Source organism: Sus scrofa, chromosome 13, assembly GCF_054392235.1.
Source record: "Sus scrofa isolate SSC_HxYL_T2T_F1_AM1 chromosome 13, Sscrofa_HxYL_maternal_Yorkshire_Landrace_v2.0, whole genome shotgun sequence".
NCBI classification, from domain to species: domain Eukaryota; kingdom Metazoa; phylum Chordata; class Mammalia; order Artiodactyla; family Suidae; genus Sus; species Sus scrofa.
This window is the reverse complement of record NC_139395.1, coordinates 103,061,313-103,084,807: the sequence shown is the minus strand read 5'-3', so window position 1 is coordinate 103,084,807 and position 23,495 is coordinate 103,061,313. Positions and strand designations below refer to the sequence as shown.

At 35.0% G+C, this 23,495-nt stretch overlaps 2 long non-coding RNA genes across 3 annotated transcripts in view; one reads left to right on the top strand and one right to left on the bottom strand.

Moving 5' to 3' along the window:
• Nucleotides 1-23,495, bottom strand: part of LOC106505376 (uncharacterized) — a 675,862-nt gene that overhangs the window by 132,416 nt on the left and 519,951 nt on the right. The window lies entirely within an intron of this gene.
• Nucleotides 1-23,495, top strand: part of LOC106505379 (uncharacterized) — a 916,097-nt gene that overhangs the window by 823,051 nt on the left and 69,551 nt on the right. The window contains exons 7-8 of the long non-coding RNA XR_014824119.1: nucleotides 9,666-9,695; nucleotides 13,260-13,352. This is a non-coding gene — a long non-coding RNA (uncharacterized LOC106505379). The remainder of the gene's footprint in view (nucleotides 1-9,665; nucleotides 9,696-13,259; nucleotides 13,353-23,495) is intronic.

Here is a 23,495-nt window from a genome sequence, read left to right as displayed (position 1 = left end):
CTATTCCTAGATGTCTATATCTTAGTTTTGCTGATCTGGGTTGAATGAAACCAAAGCAGGACCTTTGTGTGGTTCTCCAGAGAAGCTGGTCCCTCATCCACTGATCCTTTCCCAATTAGTTGGGAAAGGTCCCCCTTTCCAGTAGGGGAGATCCCTCTTGCAACTGAACAATGCTGGCTTGAGAGATGGGTGACGCAGGCAAAATGAAGCTGTCTTCCTTTTTTGCCTGGTTGTTCACAGGTTTTTTGTTCCACTGTGTTGCTAAAGTCTCTTAAGCAGATTCCACAATTCTCCTAGAACTCTTTCTGTTTGCAGACAGCTGTCTGATTGTTGACCTTTGTGTGAAGAATGGAGGCTGAGGTTTCCTATGCTGCCATTTTGGTGACATCGTTCTGACTTCGAATAAGTCTTCACTGAAAGTTTGTGAGGCAATATGTTGGTTCAGAGTTGAAAATAATGTGGCTCCAAGCTGCAGGAAGAATTTTGTATGGGCTAAGTACACAACTAACTATAATGCAATATAGACTTTGCTGTGGAACTAATAAATTGGTGTGGGAATTCAGAGATGAAGTCATACTAATTTGTCTGTAGTGACAATTTAATTCATGCTAAGCACTAAACTAATCACTGAATACTCACTACTAGTTTATGTGGCAGGGACTCATAATGTTCCCATTGCACAGAGGAGGCAATTGAAACTTAGAAGAGTGAAGTAATTTGCCCAGGGATCATTTCTGATAAAGGTAGAGCTTGGATTTAAACCCAGACCTGTCTGACTTTAGATTCATGCTTTGAAACATTTTTATTGCTCTTTCCTGTGAGATATCTTCTGTGATTTCCTTGATTTTATGATATGATTTCATATACACCAATACTTTTATAGATAGCTATAAATTGAAACTGGTTAGTTTCATAGGTAATACTTTCATATACCACATTGTCTTTCTTTTCTAAGTGTGTAGTGGGTACACTGAATCTTTATCACAATGTGGGATTATTCCTTTCTCCCAATAGATCTCAATATATCTGGAAAACTGCCCTATTCCTTTTAAAATGCAATGAATACGGAATTTCCCCATAAGGTTATTCTTATGTTGTTATGGTCTCCAGCATTTATTTAGTCCCTAAATCCCTTATTGACCAAATGTCCCTTTTATGCTCATATTTTCTGCAGTTTGCCTGAGCATCAAAAAATTAGAACTTGAACCAAGTAAATCAGATCTTCACAGACAATGCTGGAGAGAACATCCCACTGATGATAACCCAAAAGTTTCCTAGCATTTTTCCTTCCACTATTCAATTTCTAGTTCCGCTTTTCTACACTATCCCCAAATCCATCACTGAACCATTATTACTAAAATACTTGTCCATGGCTTGAGCCAATACTTTGTTCTCTGTGGAATGGATCCTGAAGAGCATGTATTCCAAGGGGTCACTCACTGGTCTTCAGCCCCACTTTGCTGAGATAAATACAAAACAGTACCAGAAGGAAGAGATGGCTTCTGGGTTCCGGCCTATTTTCCAGTTTTAGTTTATCACGGTTTCGAGTGATAAGAAAGACTTGATTCCCTCACAAAGACTGTTGCTAGAATGTAAAGAAATGGGTGTAGGGATAAGACTTTTAGTTTAGCAAAAACTGTACAGGCAAAAGCTTTGAGATAGGAGAGCTTGGACAAGATACCAAAATAATTTTCCTTTCTGTTTTCTTAGAGTAAAGCGGTTCGATGAAATAAAATATTTATAAACTTATTTATGAGGATAAAGGACCTTTTAAAAAGAATTATACAGCAATTATCAAGGTGATTATTAACATACTGATACATTTTTGTAAAGCTGAAGTATTATTCACTTGGGTTTAAGTAAAAACTACCTAGCATAGTGCTGTATGTATAAAAGATGCTTAACAAATATTTATGGAAAAAATGAGTAAGTAATGAGAAAAAGAAATTAATGATTAATATGGGGTCATTTTCTATCGCATTACTCCTTCAGTTACAAAATACACTTCTTTTAGGAATTTCTCATTGTAATTTGTCCTATGTTTTACGTAAAACAAAGGTCATGGAGGCCACTTTATACTTCTAGAGAATTTCAAATGTTAACATAAATATTATAGTAGTAAAAGAAAACAAGCAATTGTAAATACTTTACAATTAAAAAAAAAATTCCGTTGTAAAGCAAACAAATCTGTTAAAACTGAGTGTAACCGGAAGGCTTTCAGGCTTATCCTAACCTCTTACGTATCAAAAGATTGAAAACTGTCAGATGTCTTATTATGTGAAACTAATCCATGCTGTATGAATAAAAGCTAAAACATATGGGGGAAAGTATTGCATTCCCAGTAACAGAGATCATGCATGAAAGCAAATGAGCATTAATCAGGGATTAATTTGCAGTGGAATGCTATAAAACTTAGTGAATTTCTCCAAAACACATGAGCAAATCTTAATTATTTTTTTCCTAACCAAACATTAACCTGCATTTGAACAATGGAACGGGGCTTGTCTACCATGTTATTTATTATGAGAAAGATGTAGTAATATTTTCCAATACGTAATTATCAGTCTTATAGTATTCAGCAATACCATAAAATGTAAAACACATATATTAAAAAACAGAGTTATTTTCAGGACATGAGGTGGCAACTTTTAAGGCCACCCTTTGCTGAAGACCGATATGGGATTTATAAATGTTGAGTCTTTAAATACCCTAGTATTTCTCAACTCCCTCAACCTTTTAAAAAATTTTAGATAGAGATCATTAAAATTCTCTAGAAAAGTAACATTACATTTTTTGAGGCATTTCTGTGATACTAAAAATACACTTTTAGAATGAATTAATACTAACATATGGGATGTTTAAAACTTCCTAATTCCTAATATAACTAAGGCTAAAAAGGTAATTTTCTTACCAACACAATAAAATTAGACTTAATCCCTTTCTGGGGAAATAGATTTTAAATGTAAGTCTATGAGAGAATTATACTACTCTTTTTTAAACACTTGGATTCCTTTTTTGGCTGAAGATATTTCTAAGTAAGTCAAATCATTAGCTCTTTTTCAACAATTTTGCCGTTAAAGTATGTAAGGGAAGGGAAGAATTTCAGGACACTTGATCCCTGTGGAATGAATGAAGGCTGGGTTTGGTTCAGCAGATGGAGCTTCCTGGTTAACACACGCATGATTGGAAGACAGATATGGGGTCTGCAGCTAAGAGATACTGGGTGAGAGCTAATGAAAAAAGTCAAGTCTGTAAGGCGTTCCTTGGTGGTTCATTGGATTAAGGCTCTGGTGTTTCTGGTGTGGCTCTAGTTACTGCTGTGGGGTGGGTTCGATCCCTGACCCGGCGACTTCCACATGCCATGTGCACAGCCAAAAAAAAAAAAAAAAGAAATCTGCACTCTACTTCCATGTTGCTTTCAGGGATCTCATCTTATTTAATTGTTTTTCTAGCCAACAAAGAGACACTATCACCTGTGGTTATAATTCCTACAAATTTCCTTCATACCGCTTATAAAGAAGTAATCACTAAGCTTTCTTTAATAATTTTTTAGCATTTTAAAATATCTTGTTTTACTTGAAAGAATCTGAGATTCTACCTGAGAAAGTAAATCATAGCAGAGCCTGAGATATGAGCTAGCTTATTCAGTACTGTTAAATAGCCCAACACCATAGCCACTTTCGGGTGTACCCGATATCTTCCTATTTAGTAAATTCTCTACCCTAATGCTTAGTTTAGAAAAGCTAGAGATTTTTCCAGTAGACTGTGGGAACTCCCTCATATCAAAGCCTGATGCCATGCTAAGTTTTTCTTTCAAATAGGATGGAGAGAAAACAACAATAAATCAAGCTGTTCTTTGTAAATCTAATTCAAGATCCCCTCGTGTGGTGAGAAAATAGGAATGTTTATGTTTAATGGAGGTCATAATAGTAACTGTATCGGATGTAAACTAGCAGAAACTGTTGGATGGCTTCTATGTGAGGGAAAAAAAATGTACAAAATATTTCTTTGGGAATTTGCTAAAGAAAATAAACTACCACAAAACAAAACCAATACACAAAAACACTCTTGCAGAAAGAATTAAATTACTGTGGGTAATAGTGTAAAATGTTCTTTTTTTAAAAATTCATCTAAATTGTATTTGTTCATAAGAACTATTGAGATAAATATATCTATCGGGTATCTGCAGAGAAATAGAAATAGATCAGCATGATTTGGAGGCTCTTCAAAGCAGAAAAATGCAAAATAATTCCTTTTTCTATCTCCTGTAACTCACAGTTCTTACGAGACTTAAAGAGAATTGGACTTGAGTAATAGCTCCATTAAAGCTCTTTTCCAGGAGCCAGTTTCTGTGGTCTCACTGGGTCCAGCTGCTGATGACTCACAGAGGAAGTGGTAGAGATTAGGGTGTATGGGGGAAAAATCAGAACAGCACAGAAATAAAGCAAATCAACCAACCATTACCTTTTGTGCCAAGAGAACAATGGCTTAACTACTGTGGTTCAGAATGATCCGTCTTATTCCACTCATTTATGCTATTCCTGTTGGAAGGACCACCAGGAAACCTGTGAGCCACTATGGAACACACACCGGAATCCATGGCACATCTCAATTAATATTCCCTCCTGACTCAGCTAGAACAATGAAGAACATCAAGCAGTTTAATCTCCGGCAATAATTCCTTTTGTTAGGTTGAGAGGTTTTCCCCTTGAATTAGGTTTTAAGATCGGATTTTCAAAATTAGTTAGTTATTCTACGTATTGTAAAGCGGAGAGCCCACATTTTATAAACACATGCATACGTCTAGGTGGAACATAATGAAGTCTGTGTGTTAGTTGGGGCATTGCTGCTATCAGTAATTTTTACTCGCTCTGAAATAAAACCAGTCTTTTATCAGCAAACAATTGTAACTAAACTGCACAGTTGTTAAAACTCTTCTTTCAATTTTCCTTAAAGTGTTGGAAATGTAAATCGGTTCTTTATATCACCCAGTAGAATTAAATTTGATCAGGAAGGTTTTTAAAAGGCTGAATTGCAGATTCTTGGCTAAGTTGCTGATGAACTGAAATATTTCATGGGTTAAAAACACTGCATGTTCTCAAGGGTTTATGAATATATGTAATATATATGAATACATTTATTTTAGGAAGTTAAGTGTTATTGTCTCAATTGTTTTCTCTAGCCACAAAGGGCTACAAAAACTGACTAATGGAGAGAGCAACTTAACTCCTTATTGACAGGTTAAAAACAAATAAGAATCAGGTTAAAATAGTTAGTCCTGAATACCAATAGATTATTTATCATTTTGATAATATTCAGAATACTCATTAAAGGAGTATTTAAGTTCCATTCAGGAGCAGGTCCATTTGAGGAGGTGAATGAAAAATTATCCTCACATTATACAAATATTAGAAACTGGTTTTTGTGTTTGATGGGTGTTATTTCTCTGGTAAAAGTAGTGGCAATTTCCTTATTACATCTTATGCCTAGATTGTTTAAAATAAAATTTGCAGAATATTTTCTAAAAATTAACCTCAAAATACACTTTCTTGTTTTATAATAACATAATGGGATAAATTACATTCTATTGCGGCACTTATAAAAAATATAAACTTTTCAAATGTGTGAAATAATTCATAAGTAAAAAGATTCTTATTTATTGACATGAATAAACTTAAAAAATCTATTTTGCCAATTAAAATTAGAATTTTTAAGCAATGCTTTATTGATCTGATTGAATTCAAGAGATTAATTTATCAAATCCACACAATTTTAATACTAAAAATTAATGCTGATTATTTTAAAGACAGATTTATAAATAAATCTATTTAAGTGGTTCATTCAAATGAATCAATGTTCTTTATTATTTGGCCAACATAATTTTTTGGTAGATGTGTCTACCTAAGATTACCTCTAAGCACATTTAGAATCAGAAAAAAACCGAGAAATTAGATGTACATCACAGTATTTATCCACATTCCTCTGGGCCGTAAAAAAAAAAAAACATTGGAGAAATTTTCTGAAATTAGAAAACTAGTTCAATCAAATTTTTAAGTAATGTCTGATTTGAGCAGCTATGGAGAACGTCCTTACGCTAGGACATGATTCACTGAAATTTAAAAATCAAATAGCTGGAGGCTTAATATCCACCCTCTGTCTCTGGGCTGCTGGTTATACTTAGTCCTGTGCAAAGCATGGACCTGAGGTCTATGTGAATTGGTTGACCTGGGATGCTATTTATCAGAATTCACAAAGCAACATTTACAAAAGCATGTTTAATTATCCCAATACTCTGAATTTGCCAAGTGCTTTACAACCTCATCCTGGTCTGGGCCCCAAGAGATCTCACCAAGCTTAATTAGATGCTTTGCCCCTGCCTACTCTGGATGCTAGGTTCTCATTTTGGGGAGAGAGAGAATTAAACTGGGCAGCTTGTCAGCCATCCATCCACTGTGGCCAGCAAGCAATAGGTTCTATAAAAAAAGAGGTTGAGAATAGGGAGAAGTTGACTGGCATGACTAGGTAATAATAATGTATGAAAAATGCTAATCATAGTGTTTATTCAACAAATATTTTGCACCTTCATGGGCAAGGCATTGTTCTGAGTACTTACAGTTTTAGAAAGAAATGGGGCTTGTATAAAGTCAAGTGAAATTTTGTTCTATGACATAGAGTGGACATAAGTCACCAACATGACAGTTTTTGACTTGCAAAGATGCCAATCACATAGGGTCTAACCATGTTTGTGTTCATATACATTTTTAATAATTAATATATTTTATAGCTATAAATAATAATTATTATAATTTGTACAGAAAAAAATAAATGTTTACTTCCTACCACAGGGTAATTATCAGATATTTTTCTAATACATAATTTTAACCTTCTCTCCATCATGTTTCAAATAGTTCTGCAGTAAACACGAGAATTTCACACTGTGGCTCCTCTGAAGGCAAAACCCACTGCATATTTTTTATTCTGCACTTAGTACAGTATCTAAATATTTAATAAAGGTGTAATGAATGAGAGTACATTTCTACACAAGCTCATATATGGGTTCAGGAGTGTGCTTTTTACATGTGTCTGTGTAAGTTCACATAACCTTAAATACATTTTACATAGCTCCATATATTGAATGGGCAAAGGACCCACTCTTTACAAGAGTGGTCTGTAAACTTTTGATCAAGGACTGCTTTTCTTGATTTGACCAAATGCTTACAAAAATGACTATTTAGTTTTAATATGTACATTTTTCCAATTAAGCTAATAGATCTCTTTGCTGTCTACACATATTCGTTCTATGTATACATGAAAGATACTCTGAAAGTTCAATGAAATTTGTCTGGAATAAAAACTTTTAAATGTGTTTTATTTATTAATGTTACCTATCTTATTCTTATTTTTACTTAATATTTGGTGGAAGTAATGCCATTTGTTATTGTTTATTACCTAAAATTTTTAGTTTAATAATTTGAAATATAGCTACTTATCTAAAGCTCCAGTTTGTTCAATTTATTTTAATACCTGCTTAAAGATTGTCACCCCGAGAAAGATACTTCTCAGACAAGTAGTCCCAAATGGAAGAAGTACATTATTGGCCCCTCTTACCAAATCAGGATGCTAATTTTTCAATCCCTTCTCCAATTATGACAAGATTTTTGTTTAAATTCACTTGCACTTGCAGGATGAGTATATTCAGCTGCATTTTCTTTGCAGGGATCTTATAAAATCACTTGTCAATATTGAGGGCCAGCTTAATTAAAACTAACATAGTCCACAAATCCACTTAACTATGCACCATATGGAAATACAACAAAAGCAAACAAATGCCTTGATGATTCCTCCATTGATACCTCTATGCTGTGAATGCCTCTCTTGCCCTAGGACATGTTGCCCATGCGTATAACATATGGCTTCTGTGTAAGCCTACACACCACAGTGTGAGCCTACCCAGGACAGTGTGAGGACAGGAATATCATTTATGTGTTGCAAGTTTAACATATTTCTTATTTTTTGATGAAAATATAATACTATAATAATACAATTTAAATGAATATTTTGTTTTCATACTTCAAGGGATTGTCTAGCTCTCCTAGGTGGATACACCCCACTTCAAAGACCCACCCCATGGGCCACAATCCCTGATAATGTCAAACTTACAAACCCTAGCAAGTAATGAAATGTTAAATTCTTTCTTTGTATAAACAATGATTTTCATCAAGATGTTAATTTTCTTCATTTTAGTGAACTTAGGTAGGCAAAACAATTCAGGTAAATCTATAGATATCTATTTACTAGATCAAATAAGTGTATTCATAAATCCGTCATGGCATAAGGCGTACTCATTACTCTGTGAACTTATTACCTCTTAAATTACACTCATTCATAATTTGTAAAAACGCAATTTTAATTGCTATACCAACTGTAAACTAAGTGCTTCTTATTAAATAATAATTCTCAAATTTGAGGCATTTTTTTACATTTTGTTTAGAAAGAAATATTACATTTGTATCTAACTTTAACCCCATATTATATGGCATATATTATGGGTCTAATCATTATTATTCTTTCCTTAATTTACAAATAGTGAGGTTGATATAAAATAATAACCTAGCTAACTTAGCTAAAAATTAAATATTTTACTCCCAACCTATTTATCTACACATTGTCTTTTAAAAAAAAAAAAACTCCTACACATTAAATATTTAATTCCTCTAAGTTATCTTCAATAGCTGCTGTGCTCACCCATGATAATTTCTAATTAATTTTAAATGGCGTTTAATAGCCATTGTCCCAACAAGAACAGATGAATTAGGAGACATAATGCTTGTATTGTACAAAGAGTGGTCTGTGTAAACTCACAAATTAAATCCACACTGTAGTCAAAACTCATTTAATGTTTGCATTTCCAACTTTGCAGACGAGATGGTCTCAAAAGGCAGAATAGGCTAAAGATGTGTTGGACAACTCTATAAGTACAGTCTCAAGACTCTTGTCATCTTAGCTGTCTAAATTACTTCAACAGGACTCAAGGGAATTTAAGAGGAGAAATGACATGACAAACAATTATATTCTAACACTCTATTTATAACAATGCCCTTTCAGATTATTGTTCTTCCAGACTGACACATCACTGTAATCCCAGGGATGAATCAAGGGACTTATAGTTAGATCACGCACAGCTTGTAGGCAAAGAAAAAAAAATACGAATGAAGAGCTGACATTCAGGAAATATAGAGTGACTCAAGGATAAATTCAGCTGGGATGAGCTTAATTTATCAATGTCAATAACAACGGTGAACACATCGCAAGAATACATGCATATTAATTGAAAATAATTCAGATTAAATCACTGCAGTTTGACATTTTGAGATAGGCACTTTATCTTTTCAAGAAAAAGAGCACTATAAAATCTTTAATCTGAAAACACATCTTAATTGCATGTTATCACCTCCTAATTGCTTCTATATTATATTAAACATTTTGCTAATTACTAGCCTGATCATGGTGTAAATAGCTTGAGGCAAGAGCTCCCATCCAGCTGAAGTCTACCAAGCACAGGAGGGCCAGGGGGAAGTTCACTTCTTGGTGGATTCATGTACTTACTTGTACCTTATTCAGGTGCTGTCTACCTTTAACTTAACTCTCTTTCTTTATCTCCTCAGGCAAAGAAGAAGCAATGGTGAGGATCAGAGGTATTTATTCACTTGTCACATTCTAATATTATTCTTGGGAAAAGTGTACATTTTTTCTGATATTACAGATGTGCTATTTCAGATGATGATGTGAGTTTCTGACTTTATGATAAAAACAACCCTAGAGAGAGACAATATTGCAAATACATTTTTTTAATTTTAAAATTTTTTATTAAAGTACAGTTGATTTACAGTGTTGTGCCAATTTCTGCCATACAGCATAGTGACCCAGTCATTCATGTGTGTGTGTGTGTGTGTGTGTATGCATTCTTTTTCTGTTTTTTAACATTGATCTTTGGGACTTTGTCAGGAAAAGGTGCTGCTAAATAGGAATTCTATATGGAAGATTTGGCCAATATGTATGCACAAATTTTTGTATATGTTAGAATTTAGAATTTCCTTAGAGATAATTTAGAATGAGTAAACTGTCTATGATTGAATGGCAAATGCTTTCCTGAGAAAAAAATTAACCAAAACGTGGCTACATTTTCCACATCATCAAAACTAGATGCAAGCAAAAAGATAATAATAGGTTTTTTTTTGTTTTTTGGTTAAAAAAATTAAAGCAATGAAATGGTGCTTTTGACAGTATGCTCGGCAAAATTTTCCTCAATTTTTTTTCCTCCTTGTCCTCCTTTTATTCTTAAATAATGTCTAATGTCCTCAAAGATTTAAGGAATTGGGATGATTCTACAATATATTTGGGGAAGAATATTTGCCATCACACAATAAAATGTTCAAAATGTTCCAAACTGATTAATACATCTGTTAAAATGTGTTTAATACATATAAAAATTTTTTCATGTGAAATTCATACTAGAAGAATATGTTTTAGAAAGCTTTACATAGTAATTTTACTTTGACCAGTTAACAAAAAACCAAATACCATATGATTCTACATATGTGAGATATCTGGAGTAGCCAAATTCATAGAGACAGAAAGTAAAACAATGATTACCAAGGGCTGGGGCAGGCGAGAAGAGGGAGTTAGTGTTCAAGGGGTATAGAGTTTCAACATGGGATGACAAAAAATTCTCAAGATGGATGGCAGTGATTGTGGTACAAGACCATAAATGTACTTACTTCCACTGAACTGTACACTTAAAAATGACAAAGATGGTACATTTTTTGTTAGATGTATTTCATCAATACTTTTTAAAAAATATGTTGAGAGCTTAATGCTTTATTTCTTTTGTTTCTTTTCTTCCAGTTTTATTGAGATAAAATTGACATATAGCCCTAAACAAGTTAAAGATATACACTATAATGACTTGACTTACACACATCATGAAGTATTACAATACATTTAGTGAACATCTATCATTTCATATAGATATAAAAATAGAAAAAAAAAAAACACTTTCCTCGCAATGAGATCTCAGAATTTACTCTCTTAACTTTCATATATAACATATAGCAGTGTTAATTATATTTATTACATGGTACATTACATCCCTAGTACTTATTTTTCTTATAATCAGAAGTTTGTTCCTTTTAACTTCCTTCATCCTATTCCCTCTCCCCCTACCCAACACCTTTGGGAGCCACAAATCTGATCTTTTTATATGTTTATTTGTTTCTATAATTGTCCTCCAGCACTAACACTGTTATCCCTTGTTATACAACATGGTGATTTGATATTTCTATATATTTCAAAATGATCACAGACTTCCAGTTGGAAAACCACTGTGTTATGGGTATAAAATGTACAGTGTGGGGAATATAGTCAATAATCATGTAATGTCTTTGTATGGTGACAGACCATAACTAGGCTTATAGTGATCTTTATCATAGCATTATTTATTAGTTATAAAAACAATGATACAAGAGAAAATTATACACATTGTCACAGTCATTTGGGGTATTTTTTTTTTTTTTCTTTTTAGAGCCACACATTCAGCATACATAAGTTCCTGGGCTATGGGTTGAATCAGAGCTTCAGCTGCTGGCCTGAGTCACAACCACAGCAGGGATCTGTGAGGGATCTGAGCTGCATCTGAGACCTACGCAGCAGCTTGCAGCAACACTGGATCCTTAACCCATTGAGTGAAACCAGAGATCGAACCCACATCCTCAGGGACACTATGTCAGGTTCTTAGTCCACTGAGCCACGGAAGGAACTCATGGGGTATTTTTCAATATCCCCATTTTCCTCTTTTCAGGGTTGTGATAGGACTGCATCTCCCTCCTCATTGAAGTTCTATATGATCGTGTGATTTTCAAGAAAACTGTTAGGGGTGGAATTGTGTCCCCAGAATGTCTATGTTGAAGCCCTAACCCCCTGTGTATTTGGAGATAGTGCCTCCAGAGAGGTAATTAAAATTAGATAAGATCAAATGGGCAGAGCTCTAATGTGATAAAATTGGTCCCATTAAGAAGAGGGAGATGTGCTCCTACTGTGGTTCAGCAGTAACAAACCCAACTAGTAACCATGTAGATGTGGGTATGATCCCTGGCTTTGCTCAATGGGTTAAGTATCCAGTGTTGCCACGAGCTTTGGTGTAGCTCACAGACGCAGCTCAGATCCCGCGTTGCTGTGGCTATACCGAAGGCTGGCAGCTGCATCTCTGATGTGACCCCTAGCCCGGGAACTTCCATATGAAGCATTTGCGGCCCTGAAAAGCAAAAAAAAAAAAAAAGGAAAAAAACAGAAGAGGAAGAGCGTCAGATCTGTCTCTCTCTCCTCCTCCCCATACTTACAAAGAAGAAAGGCCTGTGAGGACACAGTGAGGAGGCCACATACAAACAAGGAAGTAAGGTCTCACTGAAAACCAGTTCAGCCATTATCTTGATCTTAGACTTCTAGTTTCCAGACATAAGAAAAATTCATTTCTGTCGCTTAGGCCACCCAGAATGTGATATTTTGTTATAGCAGCCTAAGAAATTTAACACATAATTCACAATGGAAAGTATTGTAAGAGTGAGAAAAAGAAATCTTTTTGGTTGATGTGCTTGTTTTTAGCCCCTGAAATTTGGGGGTTTTATTACCATGACACAACGTAGCCCAGCTTGATTAATATAGAGCTGGATTTGCTTATCTGTATTTGCTTATCTATTTTATAGACTGCTGTGTAATAAGCAAAAATGTATTTCCTACTGTAAAAAAAGGAACAATAATTTCGTTATCATTAAAGAGCTATTAGGAATAAACTAGCTTGTTGCTCTTATATGGTATAATAAAATAAACAACATAATTATCAGAAAACTTTTAGTTAAATTAGACCATACCTTATTTTCTCCTTTACGGTGGCTTTGCCTCTTCCCTCTGTGTATGTGTGTGTGTGTTGCAAGTTCTGTTTTCCAAATACACTTTTGCTGTGACTCTATGCTTCTGCTTCCACTACTGATATAATGACTTAAACATTTGCTTCATTAGTACTTTTTGTAAAGACTTTTGAAAGTGACTCTTCTGATTTCAGTTGTCTTTTTTAATTTGGTTATACTCTTCATCTGGCCTATTGGCGTCCCCTCAGCCATCAGTATTTCTTTAATTTGCCATATCTGCCATAACAAAATACCAATGCCTGAGTGGCCTAAACAACATTTCTTTTTAATTATCCACAGAACAAAGATGTCTTCAATAAATAAAGAGAAAATGGAAGAAAGAAAAGCAATATCTCCTCTTTTCACTGAATGATATTCGCCTCATCTTTTCAGGTGTTTTATCTTATTTTTCGCTTTAGTAACAGTTTAGTGTTGTTCCAAAGACCTCTTTAACATTAGCCTCTTCTGCTTATTTTAATTGTCGTGTCATACTTCTTAATTGAGTGGGAGAAAATGTACAACCTAAGATTTTGATTTGTTTTTTGTCTTGTTTTGGGGTTTTTTTGCAACATTTGCAAGCAGTTTGTCATTGTTACCTAAGTTCACATGTATCCATATCTCCCTCTGGTCCTGAGTTTCCTATAATGTTTATCACATGTCATTTTCTGTATTTCATTTTATTTATTTATTTGTTTATTTTTATGGCTGCACCTGCGACACATGGAAGTTTCTGGGTTAGGGGTCAAATTGGAGTTGCAGCTACCAGCCTACGCCATAGCCACGGCAATGCTGGATCTGAACTGCATCTATAACCTACGTCCACAGCTTGTAGCAACACCAGATACTTAACCCACTGAGCAAGGGCAGGGGTTGAACCCACATCCTCACAGAGACTATGTCTGTTGGCTTCTTAACCCACTGAGTCACAACAGGAACTTCTATATCTTGTTTTAAAAGAATTATAATACTGACATCACTGGATGGTGATGAGGGTTAAATAACAGGGCCAAGTCCAGAGTGGAACTTAAATAAATTTTAGTTCTCTTTTGCTTTTATTTCTCCTGTAAAACTATAGGAAATTACGTTAAAGATTATTTTCTGCATTCAATAAAATTTATCATATATTTAAGCTACAATTAAATCTTCTTTTACACCACATCTCTTCAATGTCTCTTGATGCTATATCTTTAATGACTGCTCCAGCCTTTTTCCTTCCTTTTCCTTTTCTTCCTTCCTTTCCTTTCTTTATTTTGTTTTAAGCACACTCTCTGAGATTTTGTGAAGTTCTGTGCTGTTTAAGGTTTGAACTTGGGTATTTGAAAAACCAAATAACTGTTCACAAATATTTTGCTTTCCAATCTGTGTGCTGAATTTTTCTTTAGCTGTGTCTAACCATAGGATAAATAAAAGTATTTAGGATATTCTTTTAATGCAAATAATTGCTATTGAATGAGACTTGGATGGATCTTTCAACTCCGTTTTTATGTACTGACTGACTTACCACAGAATATGGAACTTGGCAGAAGGTTCTGTTTAACAAGTTTATTTCATATTCCTAGCACCATATGCACATAGTTGCTTAAATACGTTATCTCATCCATATTCAAATGTAATATAACAATAGCTAGTAATTCCTAATAGAAATGATGCTGAGTAGTAAAATATGGTCCATTAACTGGGTTCCAGATAAATAAATATAAATATATATGTGTATATATTTATGTAGCATTTTTAATAATAATATAAATTATGTTATGTATGTGGAACAGCAGAGGATATGTCCTTCTGAACAGATGACTTGTCCTCAGAGCATGCACATTAGGTCATTACTCCTCGCTTCCTCCTGCTCCCTTTTCTAAAGAGAAATTCTGAATCTTTTCAACTTGCTTGAGAGAAAAGTACATGAGGACTTAGTCAATATAGGAAATGAAGTGATTCTCATGTGATTATACAGTTATTTGTCTAGAAACACACAGTGTTATGACAGAAAAAACTTGGGGATTATCTGAACCTTTGTATTTTACTCATAATTAAGATGCAACAAAGAGAATCAGTAACTTATCCAAGATAGTTAAACAGAAGTATTTAGGCCTGATTGATTTGATCTCCAGTTGCTTGGTTTGTCCTGTACTATCTAAATGGAGGGGCTGGGCCTATGTCATTTCCCACTACTTATACAGCTTGAAGAGAAGGATTGTAGGTTGTATATAAACAGTAACATTCAGAAACCAGCTCAGGGAGCATGGATTTGACAATATATGTTAAGACAAGATGTTAGCAATTATTCAGAGTTGTTAGAACAGACTGGAAGTCAAGTTATATTGACTTTGCTTCAAGCTAAAGGACTTTTGAGGACCTTAATTAACAGTAGTTCTGTAGACTTCTTTGGGTCATTCCAAATTTTGGGGCAATTTTCCCTTTCTTTAATGTATATGTATAAATTAGGTATGTGTTAAATAAAATGGGATATTTTTGTTTAAAACCTACAGTGCACTTTTTTCCTTCAATTTTTAAAGCAATGTAAGTAATGTTTTCCTACTGCTAAAGTCATTTCTCTTTGCTCATAAATTGGAATTTAATCTTTCTAAAACATTACTTCCATTATCTCACTCCTTTTCCTTTAAAAATCAGAAGCTCCCCATTACGAACAACAGAACTGAAATTTCCCCAGGCCACACAAGCCTATGGAAGCAAATGAGATCACATTAACATTAATAATTTGAATTTCACTGCCTCCTGTCGTCATATGCATTACACAGGACCCCAGCCCCTTGCCGAGCACTTACCCCACCCTAGTATTTCCAGGAGTCCCCAGAAGGTGATTCACTCTTGCTCAAAACAAGTTCACTTTTCCTGGGCATGGGAATGGTATTTTACTACTCAGCCCATTTAGGGCTCTCCCATCCTACAACTGTTATACCCAGGATGGCAGATAGGGAAGCTCTCGGTTCCTTTGAGCACCTCAAGAAGCCAGATGCTATGACTATAAACCAAATGTTATATTCAAATTGGCCCTGCTTCCTCATCTCTGCCTGGTCACCTTATTCTTCTACGAAGGGTCTCTGCTACTTTGAGTGACCTAGAAGGCCCCACAGTGCAAGCAGGCACCGTGGATGCTCAGAGACCACCCTGACATGGTTGGACATTGGCCACCATCACCAATGTCTTAGAGTTGCCAGCAGTCCAAGGCTGTGTGGGTGTCTAGACTAAAGAGAGGCATGTGTTACAGCCCCGGGTGGGTTATTAGCAATACTTCCCCTACCCCACTGGTGGAAAAGATTTTATTTCTTTTTTATGGCTCTTTATTTTTAGGGTTGGCATGGGTGGAAAGAGTGAGAAGGCTTAGTTTCACCGGTAAATGACTTTGGCGAGATCTACTAGAGGAGTGACATTCATGGGGAGTTACCCTGCTGTTGTGACAGCTGAAACTCTCCCACTGGGTAGGCTCACAGGACAAGCTGAGTTCTCTGTGAGAAGATTTCAGGTTGCCGGCATCTAAAGCCCATGTCTGAATCTCACCTAGATCCTTTGTATGGAGCCAAGTTGGCATATTTGCCCATTATCTGTAGTTTTGCTCAATTCACGTGTTCAAACCAGTGCCTAGCTAAATGGTGAAATAAACGCTTTTGATTCCCAGATAATCCTAACTTTTGAGGTTGATTTGTGAGTCATCCCCCAGAGCAATCGCTGTTTTAGCCTACCTCAAACTTGCTGACTGGTGCAACACCATTTTTTATGATTTTTATTTTGTCCATTATAGTTGATTTACTATGTTATGTCAAAGTCTACTGTACAGCAAAGTGATCAAGTCATACATGCATATATATTCTTTTTTTCACATTATCCTCCATCATGTTCCATCACAAGTGACTAGATAAAGTTCCCTGCACTATACAGAAGGATCTCATTGCTTGTCCACTCCAAATGCAGTAATTTTGCATCTACTAATCCCAGACTTCCAGTCCATTCCACACCCTCTCCCTCCCTCTTGGCAACCACAAGTCTGTTCTCCAAGTCCATGAGTTTCTTTTCTGTGGAAAGCTTCATTTGTGCCATATCATTAGATTCCAGATATAAGTGGTATCATATGGAATTTGTCTTTCTCTTTCTGCCTTCACTTAGTATGAGAGTCCCTAGTTCCATCCATGTTGCTGCAAATGGCATTATTATTTTTTTATGGCTGAGTAATATATATATATACACACACACATATATATACATATATACATATATACACATATATACATACACACACACACACACACACACACCACATCTTCTTAATCCATTCATGTTGTTGCATATAGCATTATTATTTTTTTATGGCTGAGTAATATATATATATATACATATATATACACATATGTACATATATATACATATATACACACATATATACATACATATATATACATATTTATACATATATATACACACATATATACATATATATACACATATATGCATACACACACATACGCACACACACGCACACATACCACATCTTCTTAATCCATTCATCTGTCAATGGACATTTAGGTTGTTTTCATATCTTGGCTATTGTGAATAGTGTTGCAATGAACATATGAGTGCATGTATCTTTTTCAATGGAAGTTTTATCTGGATACATGCCCAAGAGTGGTATTGCTGGGTCATATGGTAGTTCTATGTTTAGTTTTCTAAGTTACCTCCATACTGTTTTTCATAGTGGTTGTACCAATTTACATTCCCACCAACAGTGGAGGAGGGTTCCCTTTTCTCCACACCATCTCCAGCATTTGTTATTTGTTAACTTACTAATGATGGCCATTCTGACAGATGTGAGGTGGTACCTCATAGTTTTGATTTGCATTTTTCTAATAATTAGTGATGTTGAGCATTTCTCATGTTACTTTTTGCAGTCTCGAAAGTAAATCCACTCACATCAAGCCCTGAAGAGAAATGTCTTAGAAAATTACAGATGGTGGAAGTAAGATCAGCTACAAAGCCCCAGCAAAAGACCTTTCCACCTCTTAGCACTGGTTCTCTTCTTTCTCCCTCTCCTCCCTTTAGCCTTGTCTCCCAGACTTCTCACTCTACATAAAAATTTGTCTTTTGGTCTCTTTTTCCTCATATAGAACAATTTACCTCCATCTTAATTTGTGCCATCAATTCCAAGCATGCAAATAATCAAATTACTAAAGACAAAAGCAGTTCTGTCACTTTTGGTAGTGTAGCTTTTGTTTATTTGTTTGTTTTTGGCTGCACGCACAGCATATGGAATTCCGAAATCAGGGATTAAACCCTTGCCCCAGCAGCAGTCCAAACCACATCAGTGACAACACTGGATCACTAACCCATTAAACCACAAGGGAACTCTGGTAGTGTATCTTTATCTCCTTTCAATTGTCTGAATGTGTCATCATTTTGGACACAATCTTAGAGAACATCTAATCCATCATCATATGTAAAGATGAAATAATAAGAAGTAACATTTCATGAGTGTTATTATGTCAGCCATCATACTTACACTCATATTTATAGGTGGCTCTAAAAAAATTGTAGTGTAGGTTAGGGGAAAAAATGGATGCTTAAGGAGATTGCATGCTTTGGCCAAGGTTAGCACAGACAAGGTAGTTTATTTGGGACTGGTAGTATATCCAAATTTTTATGCTTACCAACTCTATCACCCCTGACATGCTTTCTATAGCCTGGAGTATTTCTGACAATAGGAAGCTGTGGCTGCATAAGATATCTGGTGTGAGGGAAATGATGGATTTTGTTTGGGCTTTTCCCCTCTCTCTCTCTCTTTTTTTTTTTTGTGTCTTTTTGCCATTTCTTGGGCCACTCCCACAGCATATGGAGGTTCCCAGGTTAGGGGTTGAATCAGAGCTGTAGCTGCCAGCTTACTCCAGAGCCACAGCAACGTGGGATCTGAGCTGTGTCTGCAACCTACACCACAGCTCACGGCAACACCAGATCCTTAACCCACTGAGCAAGGCCAGGGGTCAAACCCTCAACCTCATGGTTCCTAGTCAGATTCATCAACCACTGAGCCACATGGGAACTTCGAGGCTTTTCCTTGTCATATTATATCTCTTTTTTCTTCATTATTTTCACCTATACTTCTTAACCAGACTTGTGGCGTTAGACTAATCTTTCACAAAATGAGCTTTATGTGCATAAAAAGATGATACCAATTTTATAAAACCACGTTTTAATTTTTTTTCCAGAATAATCATTCTTAATTTTTTCAGTTATCCTCTGTGGCAAAATTCCAGGCTTAACAAAATCATGTTCCAGTCCATGAAAATCGTTTGTAAGTTGTACAGATGTGAATACAATCTCCTAGACAGAGTTTGGACTAGTGCAGACTAAGAGAAACTAATGTTTCCCTCAATATGGATTCTCCATATTCATTAATGAAGTTAAAGACTACAATAGCTTTTTGGATAGGCATATAACAATGATGGTTCTTTCGAGCATGTTGGTTACTGAATCATCACATTTTTTTGCTTTGTTTTCTTTAGTGTCCCACATGCAGCATATGGAAGTTCATAAGTTAGGGGTCGAATCAGAGCTGCAGCTGCCCACCTACACCACAGCCACAGCAATGCCAAATCCAAGCATCATCTGTTACCGACACTGCAGCTTTCGGCCATTTGCTCTGGATCCTTAACCCACTGAGCGAGGCCACGTATGGAACCAGCATCCTCTTCTACATTGTGTTGGGTTCTTAACCTGCTGAGGCATAACAGGAATTCCTGAATAATTACATTTTTATGTGTTTATACTTAGATTCTCTCCATTGGTGACATTTTGAATCTTAAGGTAAATTCTTACTTTTAGCTCCAAATTTATCATGATTTTTCATCTTTCAAAAGCTCTTAGGCCTTGATTTTGCCACTGGTATATTTGTGATTGTGTCTGACTTTGTGTCATCCATCTGTCCATAAAAGTTTTCTGTCTTCAGACAACTTTTTAATTAAAATATTGATTGAGTTAAAACAACAATTTTAACAATAATAAATAAAAGGAGTTAAAACAATTTTTTAAATTATAAGGAACATTTATTGATTGTTTTTTATGTTCTAAACAGTGTGCTAAGGTAGTGCATGGGCATTATATCATTTGGTCCTTAAGACATTCTTATGTAGTAGGTTCTATAATTTTTTTCCTTTTTATCTTTATGGAGGTGAAATCTACATAATATACAAGTAAGGATCCAATTCAGTGGCATTTAATGCATTCATAGTGTTGTTCAAACAATACTTGTTTCAAGTTTCAAAGCTTTTTCATTACCTCAGAAGAACAGACTGTACCCTGAAAGTAATCATTCCTCAGTCCCCTCTCTCTATCCCTTGGTGTGTTTTCTGTCTCTATGAATTTGCCTATTCTGGATATTTCATATAAAAGGGTCATCGGTATTTGTCTTTTTGCATCTTGCTTCTTTCACTTAACCTTATGTTTTTGAGATTTACTTTTTGAGACTGTAGCATGTAATGACACTTCATTCTTTCCTATAGCTACACAAAATTCTATCATATGTGTATTTCTGTATATGTTTGTCCATTTTGATGGGCATTTGGGTTGCTGGACATGCTTATTTATTATGAATAAGTGTGCTGTAAACATTCCTTTACAAATTTCTTTGTGGAGTTTCTTTTCATTTCTCTTGGATAGATACTTAGGAGTGAATTTGTTGGGTCATGTGGTAATTTTGTGTTTAACTTTGTGAGGAAATGATAAACTTTTCCATAGCAATGTCTGACGGTTCTGATTTCTCAACATCTTCACCAGCACTTATTTTCTGTTTCTTTGATTGTAGCTACCTTAGTGAGTATGAAGTGGTTTCTCATTGTGGTTTTTCTTTTTACAGCCACATCTGCAGCATATGGACGTTCTCAGGATAGGGGTTGAATCAGAGCTGCAGGCAAGGCCTATGCCATAGCCACGACAGCACTGGATCCTTAAACCACAGATCGAGGCCAGGAATCGAACCCATATCCACACAATGTCCTTAACCCCCTGAGCCACAATGTGAACTCCCTCATTGTGGTTTGATTTGCATTTTATTAATGACCAGTAAAGTTGAACATCTTTTCATGTGCTTTTTGGTCACATCTTTGAAGAAAAGTCTAGTGAAGTTCATTGCCCATTTTTAATTGAAATTTTTTCCTAGGTATTTTTTCATTATTTTCCTTTTTGTTGTATAGTAGTTATTCTTTATGTATTCTAGATATTAAACTCTTATCAGATGTAGGATATACAAATATTTTATCACATTCCATAATCTTTTATCATCTTCTTGACCATCTTTGATGCTTAAAAGTTTTCAATTTTTATAGAGTCTAATTTGTCTATTTTTTTCTTTTGTTGCTTGTACTTTTGGTGTGAAACCTAAGAATCTATCATCAAATCTGAAACAGTGAAGATTTTCTCCAGTGTTTTATTCTAATTTATAGTTTTATCTCATATTTTGGTAATCTACATTGAGTTAATTTTTATGTATGGATTGCAGTAAATAGAAACACACTTTTTGTATGGTGGTTCCGTACCCTCAAACTTTGATTAGGCCTAATAGTATTTCTATGATTCTTTGGAATTTTATATGCACAAATAGTGCATCTGCAAATAGAGATTGTTTTACTTCCAAACTGGCAATTTTACTGCCAATTTCAATCCCTTTATCTCTTTTTTATTATACTAAATTCTCTGGTAGCACATTACAATGTTGAATAGCAGAGGTAAAATTGTCCCCCCCATCTTTTTTCTGGTCTTAGAGGTAAGGACTTCAGCCTTTCACCATTGAATGTGATATTAGCTGTAAGTTTTTCATCAATATCCAACATTATGTTAGAAAATTCCCTTCTATGCCTAATTTGCTGTGGATTTTTATCATAAAAGTGTATTGAAATTTTTCAAATGTTTTTCTACATAAATTGAGATAACTATGTGAGTTTTTAATCTTTTGTTCTAAGTGTATGATGTACTACATTTATTTTCTTATGTTGAAAAATTCTTATATTCCCAGGATAAGTCCTAATTAGTCATGGTGTATAATTCCTTTTATGTTCTGTTGAATTCGTTTTGCAACCATTCTGTTGAGAATTTTTATACCAACATTCATAAGGAATATTCCTCTCTGGGGTTCTTTTCTTATGATTTCTTTGTCTATCTTTGGTATTAAGGTAATGCTGATCTCGTAGAGTGTGTTAGAAAGTATTCCCTCCTCTTCTTTTTTTGGAAGAGTCTGAGGGGGATTGGTGTTAATTCTTTAAATGCATGGTAGAATTCACCATGAAATCATCTGGTCCTGAACTTTTCTTTATTATGAGGTTTTTTATTACTGCATCAATCTCTTTATTTGTTTTATATATGTTGAGATTTTCTATTTCTTCTTGAGTCAGTTTGGTAATTTCTATGTTTCTAGGAATTTGTCTATTTTATCTAGATTATTAAAACTGTTCATTATTCTGTAATACCCTTTTAATTTCTGTAAGATTGATAATACACTCCCTACCCACTTGAATTTTTGATTTTGGTTATTTGCATCACTCTTTTTTTTTTTTTTCTTAGTCTAAAGTATTGTCAATTTTGTTGACCTTCTCAAAGAACTAACTTTTGATTTTGTTGATTCTCTCCATTAATCATCTTTGGAATGCTGGTACTGATATTATATTTTTTCCACAGAAATAAAAGGAAAACTCAGGAGGAGACTTTGGATAGCTGTTTGTTACATGAATTAATTTAACATTTGGAGACTACCTATTATGCATCTGTAGATACTAAGCCAATTATTCAAAAACTGTTCTAACATCTATGTTAGAGTTTGTAAGTAGGTTAGAAGATTTTTTTTTTTTTTTTTTTTGGTCTTTTTAGGGCCACACCCATGGCATATGGAAGTTCCCAGGCTAGGAGTGGAATCAAATCAAAGTTGTAGTTACTGGCCTATGCCACAGCAAATTGGGATCTGAGCCATGTCTGTGACCTGCATCACAGCTCATGGCAATGCTGGACCCTTAACCTACTGGGCAAGGCCAGGGATCAAACCTGTGTCCTCGTGGATACTAGTTGGGTTCATTAACCACTGAGCCAGGATGGGAACTTTGAAGATATTTTTTAAAGCATTAAGGAAGCTGAGATATTATAAAGAAATGTACATTGTTACTAAGGAAAGTTCTTACAGTCTGGTAGTGTCAGGGAGGTACTATTAAAAGCTTGACTTTTACCAGCTTTCTTTAGTAATTAAGCCAAAATGCTATTACTTTCTTAGATTTTACTCCTTTATCAGAGGTAGATAAATCTATTCTAAATAAGCACAAAGCTTATAAAATACACACACAGAAACACACACACATACAAAAACACACCCAAATACTTGGAAAAGGACATAAAGAAGAAAGTAATACAGCTAGTAAAGTAAAATGGAAATGTTACTGATGCTGAGTTCTTGGTTTTCCTCCAATTATAGTTCTACTTTAGGTAGCTCTGCCTTAGGTCTGTGGTTGTTGAATGCCTTCCAACTTTCAATCCAAAATGTAGATGGGCAATCTA